This window comes from Peromyscus maniculatus, chromosome 9 (assembly GCF_049852395.1).
Source record: "Peromyscus maniculatus bairdii isolate BWxNUB_F1_BW_parent chromosome 9, HU_Pman_BW_mat_3.1, whole genome shotgun sequence".
NCBI lineage: Eukaryota > Metazoa > Chordata > Mammalia > Rodentia > Cricetidae > Peromyscus > Peromyscus maniculatus.
This window is the reverse complement of record NC_134860.1, coordinates 42,130,957-42,144,189: the sequence shown is the minus strand read 5'-3', so window position 1 is coordinate 42,144,189 and position 13,233 is coordinate 42,130,957. Positions and strand designations below refer to the sequence as shown.

At 39.7% G+C, this 13,233-nt stretch overlaps 2 protein-coding genes across 2 annotated transcripts in view; one reads left to right on the top strand and one right to left on the bottom strand.

Annotated features, from left to right (window-relative positions):
• The window catches only part of LOC143267349 (ribonuclease P protein subunit p29-like), a 181,795-nt gene that overhangs the window by 131,401 nt on the left and 37,161 nt on the right, over positions 1-13,233 (bottom strand). The window lies entirely within an intron of this gene.
• LOC143267348 (uncharacterized) overlaps positions 4,042-13,233 on the top strand; it is a 28,047-nt gene continuing 18,855 nt past the window's right edge. Inside the window, exons 1-2 of the mRNA XM_076544817.1 lie at positions 4,042-8,780; positions 9,303-9,390. The gene's annotated coding sequence lies outside the window, so the exon portion shown is untranslated. The remainder of the gene's footprint in view (positions 8,781-9,302; positions 9,391-13,233) is intronic.

The following is a 13,233-nucleotide window of genomic DNA, read 5'->3' as shown; positions in this document are numbered from 1 at the left end:
AGGCTTCCAGATCCTAGCAGATCCTAGCAGTGACCCAAAGTCTCTTAAGAAGATTACGTACGAGGCACCACAACGTCTCTGCCTGGATTATGACAACTCTGACCACAGGGCAAGATGCCCCAGTGGAATGCCTGCTGCCAGGACCCAGCACAGACTGTGGACAAGTAGTAAGATACTGGAATTGAGGTCAGTCTTCCGTGTCCCTATTCCACAGAAAAAGTACTCTGCCTTATGGGCTTGATGGTGGAAGAAGATTGGTGCTGTTCTGACTCGTGCCTCCAACACTATGGAGACTTGGTTTGGGATTGGTCCATGTAATTTATAGGATTGGATGCTTCTTGGTCTGCACTCAGATATAGTTTATCCTTCTCAGATCTCTGACAGTACTGATGGCTAGGCTAGCTCTAACTTTGTCAGCATGGCAGCATCAGACAACCCGATCCTTCTGCAAGGCCATAGCTAGCTTGTTAGCTCATTTTTTAAAAAAAATGTTCTAAGATATAAATGTTTAAATAAGTCATAAAGGTTCGGATATGAATCTAAAATAAGATATGTTTCAGATTAGTCTCCTGTTCTATGGTTCAGAGCTTAACATTTAGGACTCCTGATAAGCTGGTAGAGCAATGACTACTTACTGTTCAGTCACAAGCTCAACATTTTGGATTTGTTTTAGATGTCATCTAGATATGTCTAAATATGAACCTAAAAATGCTTCTCACCAGGCCAAAAAATCTCTGTCCAATTTATACCTGGCTTTCTTGACAGAAGAAAAATGCCCAAATCTGTAGTTCTTGTTGGGACTCAAAGGTATGAGTCCACTTCTGCTGTTTTATAGATACCCATTTCCTGCTTTGTCTACAATATGGATTTCAATACAGATAGGTAATACTAATGTATCTAAAACTTTTATGTCATTTTGTAAGAAGGCCTCAAAGGATCAAAAGAGTCATAAAAGCCTAGACCCACTTCACAGCGGTCTAAAGGACCCCAGATAAGTATGCCTAAAGATGGTATTTTTCTTCTCTCCTGGTCTTGGGATTAGTACTTTCCCCATTACTAAGGGTATGGACCTAAGGGTTCCAAATAAGTTCATAAATTTTAACTTCTGTTCCTAGTTTAAATATGTCTCAACAGATTTCTACTTTTCTGGCAGACACCTCCAAGTTTCAGTTGCTGACTCCACTGCTCCAGAGGACTGTGGGCTCCGGACGTGCTAAAGGCTAACGTGGACCAGTGCTGTGGATATCATTCTATATAAATAAAACACTGATGGCCAGTGGCCAGGCAGGAAGTAGGTGGGACAAGGAGAGAGGAGAATTCTGGGAAGCGGAAGGCTGAGGAGGAGACACTGCAGCCACCACCAAGAGAAGCAGCATGTGAAGACACTGGTAATCCACCAGCCATGTGGCAAGGTATAGATTTATAAAAATGGGTTAATTTAAGATAAAAGAACAGTTAGCAAGAAGCCTGCCACGACCATACAGTTTATAAGTGATATAAGCGTCTGAGTGATTATTTTATATGTGGATTGTGGGACTGCGGGGCTTGGGGAACCTGGAGAGAAGCCCTCCAGCAACAAATGGCGCCCAATGGCTCGATTTTCCACCTTAAACCTGAGAATATTTAATAACCAATTCTAAACAGAGCCAAAACCAGGTTCCTGCTTCTTGTCTCATACGGGCAGCTAGACGCCACAAAACGCAGGTTTGAATGCTGGTGGGTTCCTAGCATGTGTGTTTGACCGACAGTATGGCGGGAATGAGGCGTCTGCCAGCGGCACATTACGCTGTGTGGTAGATTTAGTCTTTACTAGTATTTAAAAAAAAAAAGAGGTTTCTGGGCTACATGCTGCTTTGATAAAAGCGTAGACCCACTATTTCTGAGACTTGATGGCTCCCAGAGCTGGCAGAAAACGTACCACCGCCATGTTGGGAAGCTAAAGTGGGTGGAGCCACAGCGCTGTTTCAGTCTTAGAATGGTGCAGCTTAAAGCAATAGGCTCGAGGTAATATAAAACATTAGCCACGTAAAGATGGCTACCACACAGAGAATCTGGATTATGTTCTCTTTGATATTCGTAACTGAAGAAAAACATTTGATTGCAAAAGCTGTTGAGTTATGCCTAAATGTATATTTTAAAGGTACCTTGACTTCAAAATTTGGATATAAGGATATGTTACTTTGGAAAAGAGGTTTTGCTTTTGTTTCCACAGAAAGCCAGAGACTGTGGATTTGTTCCAGATTAAGATACATCAGGTTTCACCAGCCAAGACCCCCTGAAAGGTCTCCGATGACACCATGGCCCAGATGATCCAACATCCAGAGCGGTTTCAAGGCAACTGGTTCACACAATACAGCCTCAAGGACTACCCCATAGGCTTAAAATTTTCTTTGCTTCCCCATAAGATACAGCACCCCCCTCCAGCAGGAAGTAGTAAGAGATGCTACGCCCAAATTCCCAAATATACCAAGCTGGCTTTAGAGGTGGAATTGGCTCACTCCCCCTCTAAACCCAGACATATTGTTTTAAAAAAAATGGTTAAGAGATTCTTGTGTCCCAAATCAGAAGAGCCCTCTGGTATGGGACAGAGAAAAACCAATATTTTTATTTAAAACAGGTTGATTATAAATGTGATCTCTTTCTAAAAAAGAAAAGGGGATTTGATATAGATATATAGGAGGATATAGAGATGATAAGATAAAAGGATAGATTAATCAACCTACTTTTAAAGAACAACTTGTTTAAAATATTTTACATTGGTATAGATTTTAGTTTATGTTTAAAATGTTTTACATTGGTATAAATTTTAGTTTATTGATACAAACTTGAAGTTAATTTTGTTATACTGTATATATATATATATATATATATATATATATATATATATATATATATATTTCTATTCTTGTTTGAGGTATTATGTTTATGTAACTCATTTAAAATTGTAATGGATAATTAAAAATAGATTAATAATTAGTCATCTATGATAATCATATTTGTAGCCATGTTAGTTAAGTCTTCTAGGTATACATAGATATATTTCAGATAGATAGGTAATCCTCAAACATTTCATAGACCTAGAGAATATGGCATTTAAATAACTTAGAATTCTGTTGATGTGAGACACAATTGCTCCTGGCTACACCAATTGATCCCGAGAGAATGTTGGGCTTCTAAGACATTTCCATTTGGAAGTTTGTCTTTTGGCACAAAATGGCCTACTGGGCAAAGAACTGCCCTTGCCTTGATGGCTGACAGTACAAATGCAATGCTCTCCTTTCTGGACAAGCGGGACACAAGGAAAGCGACCACTGTACTCTGCCAAGACAGGGTAAGATGGTCTCTCAGAATTCCTGCTTCTGAAAATGGTCTGTCAGATACTCTAGGTCTGTAGCCAATTTGAATGCACCAACAATGCTGAGAAACATTAGGTGACTGTCCAGGCTGCCAGCTGTCTTGGTCTACTTTTGCAAGATTCCCGAAAGTTGCTTGCATCCATCTACCATTTCTCAGGTACCATTATGTTCCTTCTCAGGTCTTTGATGTGGTTGAAAACTAGATAGTTGTAATTTCTTCAGTTATGACAAAAGAAAGTTAGATATAAAACCTTAAACTCACAAATATAAGATAGATAGGACATCTTCTTTAATATTGTAACTGTAATTCTTGCTTGATAATTGTTTTGTTATATGTAATTTTACCATGTTAAAGTTAAAACCTTACTTTTTAAAAAAAAGAAAAAAGGGGAAATGCTGTGGATATCATTCTATATAAATAAAACACTGATGGCCAGTGACCAGGCAGGAAGTAGGTGGCCAGGCAGGAAGTAGGTGGGACAAGGAGAGAGGAGAATTCTGGGAAGCGGAAGGCTGAGGAGGAGACACTGCAGCCACCACCAAGAGAAGCAGCATGTGAAGACACTGGTAAGCCACCAGCCACGTGGCAAGGTATAGATTTATAAAAATGGGTTAATTTAAGATAAAAGAACAGTTAGCAAGAAGCCTGCCACGGCCATACAGTTTATAAGTGATATAAGCGACTGAGTGATTATTTTATACGTGGATTGTGGGACTGCGGGGCTTGGGGAACCTGGAGAGAAGCCCTCCAGCAACAGACCAGCCCAGCTAACATGATTCTTCTCTGTCCCTAGGGGGTCAGACAGCTACATGCTACTGACAAATGCCCCTGCCCAGTCTTTGACCAGCTTTTCAGCCTTTTGGGGAGGGGCCCTTATAACGGCATCCCAATGCCAGCTCCAAGCAGTTCCAGAAGAGAATACGTCGTCTCAATTCCTTGTTCAAAAGAGTTTGAAATGCTGGGTCAAAAGAAAACTCCCTGGCATAGAGACAAGATGGCTAATTATACATGGACTATGCACGGCCATTACAGGCCAGGAGTTACTAAAATAGGCTATGAGTTACCAAATGTAATACCATAATTTTAAGATTAAAATTTGCCAAAAAGAAAATGGGGGAATGAAAGACCCTAGCCCTTCAGGCTTACACCCCCAAGCCTCATGAAGAGAGAAACTTGAAGCACCAGGAAATGAAAAACTAAAAATCTAGTTCCAAGGGCAACCTGACTTAGCCATTGTTCAATCTCCCCTGAAACCATATAACAATGTAAAAAGATTTCTGTTAAGAGATGTGCTCAATTGTGACTGGGATAGTTGCAGGTGTTCCAGGAAGGACCACTGTGACCTTTGTGTAAACTTCTCTCCTGCCCGGGTACCCCCCCTTGAGGTTTCAGGAAGAATGTACTTGTTGACTTAACTGTATCCCCTCTGTGATCACTCTGTACCCAGACCTCCCCCAACCCTACACCAAGCACCGTGACTACCATCATAGACTCCAGTAACGGCACTCTCCTTACCCATTTTGGGGGAACAAGAGATAGATTGTTTGATTTGGTCCAGGGAGCCTATCTGGCCCTAAACGCCACAAATCCAAACAAGACCTTGGATTGCTGGCTTTGCCTTACCTCCAGTCCCCCTTATTATGAATGAATCACCTTTCAGTCTGCTGCCAGTAACCTCACTTCCCCGAGCAATAGGTGTCAAACTAGGCCACATAAGCTAACACTCCCTGAGGACTCCGGACAAGGTTCCTGTTTGGGCAAGGTCCCATCGACCCATAGCCACCTCTGTAACCAAACACTGACACCCTATAAAGGGAGCTATTATCTCGAGACACCCAACAGGTCCTACTGGGCCTGCAACACAGGATTGACTTCTTGCGTGTCTGCTCAGATATTTAATGATTCTCATGAATTTTGTGTGATGGTCCAGCTATGGCCTCGTGTCACCTATCATGAAGAGAGCTCAGTAATGGAATTCTTTGAGCAGAGGGGCAGATACACTCGAGAACCTGTGTCTATGACTATAGCCCTCTTGCTAGGTATTGGGGGCATTGCTGTAGGAATTGGTACAGGAACTACTGCCCTTATACAAAGCAACCACCTTATGTAGTTACAAATGGCTATGACTACTGACCTAGAGGCCATAGAGAGATCCATTTCTGCTCTTGAGAAATCTTTAACCTCGCTCTCAGAGGTTGTGTTACAAAACAGAAGAGGTCTGGACTTGCTATTTTTAAAGGAGGGAGGCTTGCGCGCAGCCTTAAAGGAAGAATGCTGCTTTTACACAGATCACACTGGAATAGTCAAAGAATCAATGGATAAACTAAGAGAAAGATTGGCACAAAGAAAATGTGATTTTGAAAATCAGCACAATTGGTTTGAGGGCTGGCTAAAAGAATCTCCCTAGCTTTCTACCCTGATCCCCACCCTCCTGGCCCCCCTGATTATTTTCCTTCTCCTTCTCACCTTTGGTCCTTGGGCTTTTCAACAGCTAATGCAATTCCGATTGATTCGGCTCTATCAAAAACTGTCTCAGTACATTACTATCATTTAGAAACTTGAGATCAAACTATGGAAACAGGTGAAAGGCTCAGGTTCAGTGTCCTACGACCCTAAAAATCCCCTACAACTAAAGGCTAGAGGGTACTCAGTGACGGGATTAGTATGGGGTCTGTGCTGGGGGCACAACGTACAGAGGTCGTCAAGACCGGCTTAACATAGCACATTGCCAGACACAGGATGCACTCCATATAGCCTAAGACAGCGGCCCTATCGAGTTATGACCAAAGCCCACTTTGGTCATTTTAAAGACAGACGGGGGAATTGTTGGGAACAAAAAAATGGATGACTGCGCCTTGACTTTTCTTGCTTGGATGATCTGATGTAACTACACCCTTGACTACCATTACTAAGTTACAAAAAACAATAACTCCCGGAAAAAACCACAAAATGTACCTTTAGATTAATATACTTTTAGATTAACTTCCTGGAGTATGTTCGGTTGGTCAGTTGCACAAGCAGTGCACCAAAGAGACCTCACCTGGACCCTATTCTTCCATTCTTCAAACTTTCATTCCTCCCCTTTTCCCCTATTCATTTCTTTTATCTACCAGCATATATAAACCTGCTTCCCCTTGCAATAAAGGAGACCTTGATGCAACTCAGACTCACTCTGTCCTTTTTACGCGCTCGGTCTCCTTTCTCTCTCGCCCCCATTGGTTTTTTAGGAGGAGCCTCCTCGAGTCTTACCTAATAACCTGGCCTGCTGGACGGGTCACCAGAAAATTACCAAAGTGAGAGGAGAAATTAATAAAATAGAAACTAAGAGAACAATACACAAAATTAATGAAACAAAGAGTTGGTTCTTTGAGAAAATCAACAAGATAGACAAGCCCTTATCCAAATTAACCAAAAGACAGAGAGAGAGAGAATCCAAATCAACAAAGTCAGAAATGAAAATGGGGATATAACAACAGATATTGAGGAAATCCAGAGAATTATCAGGTCATATTTCAAAAACCTCTACTCTATAAAACTGTAAAACCTAAGAGAAATGGACAATTTTCTAGATAGGTACCACATACCTAAGTTAAATCAAGACCAGATAAACTATTTAAATAATCCAATAACCCCTAAGGATATAAAAACAGTCATTAAAATTCTCCCAACTAAAAAAAGCCCAAGACCAGATGGTTTCAGAGCAGAATTCTACCAGATCTTCAAAGAAGAGTTAATACCAATACTCTCTAAATTGTTCCACATAATAGAAACAGAAGGAACATTACCAAACTCCTTCTATGGGGTATGTAGTTCTTAATGGTTTGGGTTTTGTGACTATACGCTCATGATGATGTCTAACATGTCTACCATAAGTCTGGAGCACTGGCAGCTGAATGTGGGACAGGGATCATATTGCTGGTATGACTTAAGTCCAAACACCAACAACTGTTATTTTATGAGAAGTCCCTGTAATTGCAGATGATGAACGTATTCAAAATTCACATGAATAAATTGGAAATACATTTAAACATCTAAACTTTTAATTGACATGTGACATTTGTTCTTTGGCAGTATTAAAGACTTATGATGTTTTTACATTTGAGCATATTCTATAAACCAAAAAGATAAAATATGTTAAGTGTTTATAATGATAGAGTTCAAAGTCAGGGCTTTGAATGTTAAATTCCTGGTTCTCAGGGACACAAGTGATAATAGGATCACAATATTAATATTTTTAGTTCTTAGGAATAACATACACATATACTAGCAGAGACAAGTCAAAATATAAAAAATCTGTGTGATATACCTAATGAAATTAGTATTGTGTTGTAAAATGATGTAAGATTTATATGAGGAAATAAGTTAGTATACACACCAACATCTTTGATTCATCCTTCATTAAATTCAGAATCATTATCGAAGTAGAGGCCACAATGTTTCAAACAGGCCTTACAGGGGAATGTTAGGAAGTTGGTGGTCCAAATGCTTTGTGAACTGAAAGGTTAGTACTGCCATTCAGCCTTGATCTTGATGGGGAAGGGAGATCATGAGTAAATATTTTACAGTGCTGTTTGCCACACAATAGAAGTTAAATCCATTACTCTGAATCTTGTTGTAGTCTTGCCTCTAAGCCATCCAATTTATTTACTAAGGTGAGCAGAGCTCTTCCTCTAATATGTGAAATTGTTATTAATATTTTCATGACTATTCAAGAATGGATATTTGATAATAGCTTTTGGAATGAGTGCTATAGGGAATTGGGATTGTTCATAGAAAGCTGTAAACTATGTTTGCCATCTGAGGCTGTTCTTCCCATAGATGTATTTTGCCTAGGTAACTGACAGACTCTGATCCCTTTGACCTGGCATTTTCAAATAAAGTTAAAAGATGACTTTTATATGTACTCATAACAAATGCTTAACTATCTCATCTTTCCTATGAAATATACCATGAGGCAAATGTACATTAGCTTTCAGAAAACAGATGCTACCTACCACTGTATGTAAACTTTATATTAGCTATTAAGCTTCTCTATAAAGAGTTAAGATGTAAAATAATATGCAGGTGTACTATAGTAAATTGCCTGGCATGACTTCTGTTTAAAATATTTTATCCTCTTTTATAATAATATTCTGAAAATCTATAAAGCATGGCTTAGGCAGTGGTTTTCAATTCATGGGCCACAGACCCTTTGGGAGAGAGGAAGGAATTTTCACAGAAGTTGCATGTCAGATATCCTACATATCAGATTTAAAATTATGATTTATAACAGCATCAAAATTAAAGTTATGAAGTAGCAACAAAGTAATTTTATAGTTCGGGGATCACCATGACATGAGGAACTGTATTAACAGGTTGCAGTGTTAGGAGAGTTGAGAAGCGCTGGCTTAAGGAGAGGAGGGTTCATCCTGCTGCGAATTCAGGTGAGTTCAGTTCCTGGTTGACTTGGGCAGATCACCATAATAGGAATATATGGTGGATGCGAGCTGTTTACCTCATGGCTGCCAGAAGCAGAGACATAGAGATAGGAAGGGAACAGACAGGACAAGATAGAACCCCGATTACCTCTCTCCCCGGGGAGCTATTTCCTCCAGCTAAAAACTGCTACCCAGCATCTCAGGAACCTCTCCACAGGGTTGTCTGGTGCTTTGAACAGTTGTCCTCCAGCTGCTGGTCCAACCTCGGGAGTTTGGGTACTATTAGGAGGGACTTCCTTAGGAGAAGTAGGTCCCTATAGCTGAGCCTCTGAGCAATAAAGCCTAGCCTAGGCCTACTTCAGGACTAGCTCCTTGAGCCTATGGGCAACTTCCTGGCCTGCTGCCATGGCAGCTGTCATGCAAACAGCCTCAGCCTCCCACTCCACAGACTGAGCTTCCCCACATTCCTTCTCTGCTGTGATAGAGTGAGCCCTAATAAAACCTTCCTCTTCCAATTGTTTATGTCAGGTATCATGGTGAAGCCACAAGAAACAAGGAACTAATTTAGTAATTGACCTCATTACCCTGAAATCTCCAGGCTCAGACTGCTTTACAGGTAAATTCTAAACTCTGTTAAACTGTAGAGAAGAGATGGTTTCCTTTTAAAATGAGACTACGTGGCTACGTGGCTCTAGCTGGCCTAGGAATCACTACATACACCAGGCAGGACTTAACATTACAGTAATCCTCTTGCCTCTGCCAACTATGTGCTGGGGATACAGCCTGGAACCATTGTGCCCTGCTCTATACTATCTTTTCAGTGAAAGCTGTTCCCAAACAGAAAAGTAAACAGTGCCTCAACTCTGGTTTTGTTTTTGTTTTTGTTTTTGATTTTCAAGACAGGATTTATCTGTGTAGCTCTGGCTCTCCTAGAACTCACTATGTAGTGCAGGCTGGCCTAGAACTCAAAATTCTGCCTGCCTCTACTTCCAAAGTGCTGAAATTAATGTATGCCACCATGCCTGACTCTGCATCTACTTCTTTTGAGCCTCAGTTAGCCTTGCTTACAAAATCAAGAAAACCAAATGAAGTTACAGGTCCACTTTCACTTATCTACAGTGGACCCATTTGCCAACAAATGGACTAAATGTAACCCATCGCCAGTATTGGAAGCTTCATTTGGAGACAAGACATATCCAGTTGGGGTTCTGTCTTCCTGATTTTTTGGATTTTTTTCCTTTTTGGCTGTTTCATCTAGATCCCTCATATATGTATATATTTTAGAGTTGTTCTACTTTATTAGGCTTCCATAAGATCCCTCAAATGGCCCTGAATTTTACCTCTCCCTCCCTATATTTCTTCAGTTACCCCTGTTCTGTGTCCGTCCTCATTTGACCATCCTGTTCCAGACTCCATTACTCATCCACCCATAACAATCTATTCTATTCCCCCTTTATGGAGATCTGTCCCCCCCTGTGAGTCCCTAATTCTATACCTAACCTGTGGTTATAGTGATATATCTTTGACTAAATAGCTAATACCCATATATAATTGAAAACATACCATATTTGTATTTCTGTGTCTGGGTTGTCTCACTCACGATGACTTTTTCAAGCTCCCTCCATTTACCTGCAAATTTCATGGTTTTCTTTTTCTTTTTTAACTGCTTAGTAATAGCCAATTTCTGTAAGTGAACCACATTTTCTTTAGACATTCATTTGTTGAGGGACACCTAGAATATCTCCAATTTCTGGCTATTATACATTCAGCGGCAATGAACATGATTGAACAGGTAAGTGTCTCTGTGGTAGGTGAAGCATCCTTTAGGTTTACACCAAGATTGTCATAGCTGAGTCATAATCAATTCCTAGCTTCCCAAGAAACAGCTACACCTATTTCCATAGTGGCTGTACAAGTGTGCATTCTCATGGGCAATGGATGAGTGTTTCCCATACTCCACATCCTGGTGACATTAGATGTCATTTATTGTATTAATCTTATCTGTTCTGCCTCGTGTAACATGAAGTCTCAAAGTAGTTTTGATTTGCATTGCCCTGATGACTAAGGATTCTGAACACTTTTAAGTGTTTTACAGATACAAGAATTTTTTCTACTGAAAATTGTTTGTTTAGTTCTGTAACTCATTTTTAATTGTCATTCATTTTCCTGATATTCAGTTTTTTTTATTGTTTTACATATTTTGGATATTAGCCCTCTATTGGATACATAGTTGATAAAAATCCTTTTCCCAGCCATGTGGTATTGATGCATGCCTTTAATCCCAGCACTTGGAAGGCATAGCCAGGAAGATTTCTGTGAGTTCAACGCCAGCCTGATCTACAGAGCAAGATCCAGACAGGCACCAAAACTACACACAGAAAACCTGCCTCAAAAAACAAAAACAAAAACATTCTTTTTCCCATTTTTAGGCTGCCATTTGGAATAAAACATTATTAGTGGCAGAATTGATAATGCTCCATGGGTGATCCCATATGTGGACAGACACATTAGAGTTAACAGAATTCAATAAAGCTGTTTAATAAATGATTTCTATATAATAATCTATTCTTTACATTAATAATTTAATGAATATACTTCAATGTATTTTCACTTATTCTTTGAGAATTTCATAGAATGCATTTTGATCATATTCACCCCGCAACTCCTCCCAGTAATTCATCCAAATCTGCCCCGACATCTGTGATGTTCAACTTTGTATCTTCATCATTAAATTACGTTTAAATAACCCCAGTGGCAGGCTCTTGAAGAAAGCTGACTTTCCCTCTGCCAGAAGCCATTGTTCATCCTTAGGTCATCAGTCAAGAGTAGGGGCTCAAGAACTCTTCCCACTCTATTGTAGCAGGAATCTTAACAATTCTTATTAACAAAATCAATCTAGAGGCCAGTTATTGAGGCTAATGCTGGTAGATCAGCTGCACAACAAGCCACAGCTATCTTTCCTTGCCAATTCCTCAGCTGGTCCTGTTTCCTCAGAATGGAGGCCTCTGAGTCCTCATCCAGAATGGGTCTCAGCTGAATTGCTGTTCAAAAGCCTGAATGCTTAACCAGCCAAATGTTTAACCAGCCAAGTGCTTCTAGTTTCTGGTCTCCACACCTTATATATCCTTCTGCTTTCTACCACCACTCCCTGGGATTAAAGGCTCGCTTTCTGGGATTAAAGGCATGAGTCACCATGCTTGGCTGATTCCTTGAACACATAGATTTCTGCCTCTGGAATTCTAGGATTAAAGGCGTGTGCTACCACTGCTTTTCCTTTATGTTTAATATTGTGGCTGCTCTGTCTCTGACCCCAGTTAAGTTTATTAGCATGCACAATATTTGGGGGAATACAATACCATGCTTGAAAGTTTAATCGCCTGATATTGTATAAGTGACCACAGGTGCTGTTGGTCATAAGTTCAGTGGTCCTGTGATGGCTAGAAGATACTGTTTGCTCTAATCCTCCCTGACCTCTGGCTCCTATAATCTTTTTGCCCCACCTTTAATGATGGTCTTTCAGCCTTGTGGAAAGGGTATGATACAGGTGTCCCATTAAATATGGCTGAAATCAGTGAAATAAAAAGAAAAATATAAAGATACACTGAAAGAAAGTCGATTCTTTGAAAACACTAACAAGATGGACACACCTTTAGCCAAATTAACCAATAGGAAGAGTAGGATGAAAATAATAAAACAGAGGAGGAAAAAGGAGACTTGGAGGGAATTCAAACCTTAAGATTCTTCATTCCACCAAATTGGAAAAAGCTTTTCAAAATATTGATGACTTTCTAGATGTCTGTGATTCACCAAAATTATATCAAGATAGTGTGAACAATTTAAATAGTCTCATACTAATAAATGACATAGAAGCAGTAATTAAAAGTGGCCCAACAAAAAGAAGCCTAGAGCAGGACAGAATCAGTGTAGAATTGGACCAGACATTTAAAGAACAACTAATACTCCTCAGTTATCCAGTAAATTAAAACATGAAGGACCTCTTTCAAATTATTCTTTATGCCAGGAATACCCTGATGTTGAGAGAGGGAGATAGATAGATACATAGATAGGTAAGAAAGTAAATAAATAGGTAAAATAATAGATAGATAGATAGATAGATAATGGATAGATAGATGAATGAGTAGATAGAATTACAGGAAATTACCCTGATGAACATATACACACAAATTCTCAATAGAATACTTGCAAATCAAGTTCAGGATCACATCAAAGAATAATCACCCACCATGATCAAGTGGTCTTCACCCCAGACCTGCAAGGATAATTTGATATAATAAATCAACATGTTTTTTTCCACCACAAAAATGGAATAAAAGACAGAAACTACATGAACATCTGAGTATATAAAAAAATGGCCTTTGTAGAAGTCCAACCTCCATTCATAATGAAAGTCTTGGAGAATCTAGGTATATAGAGTATATATTTCAACATAATAAAGTCA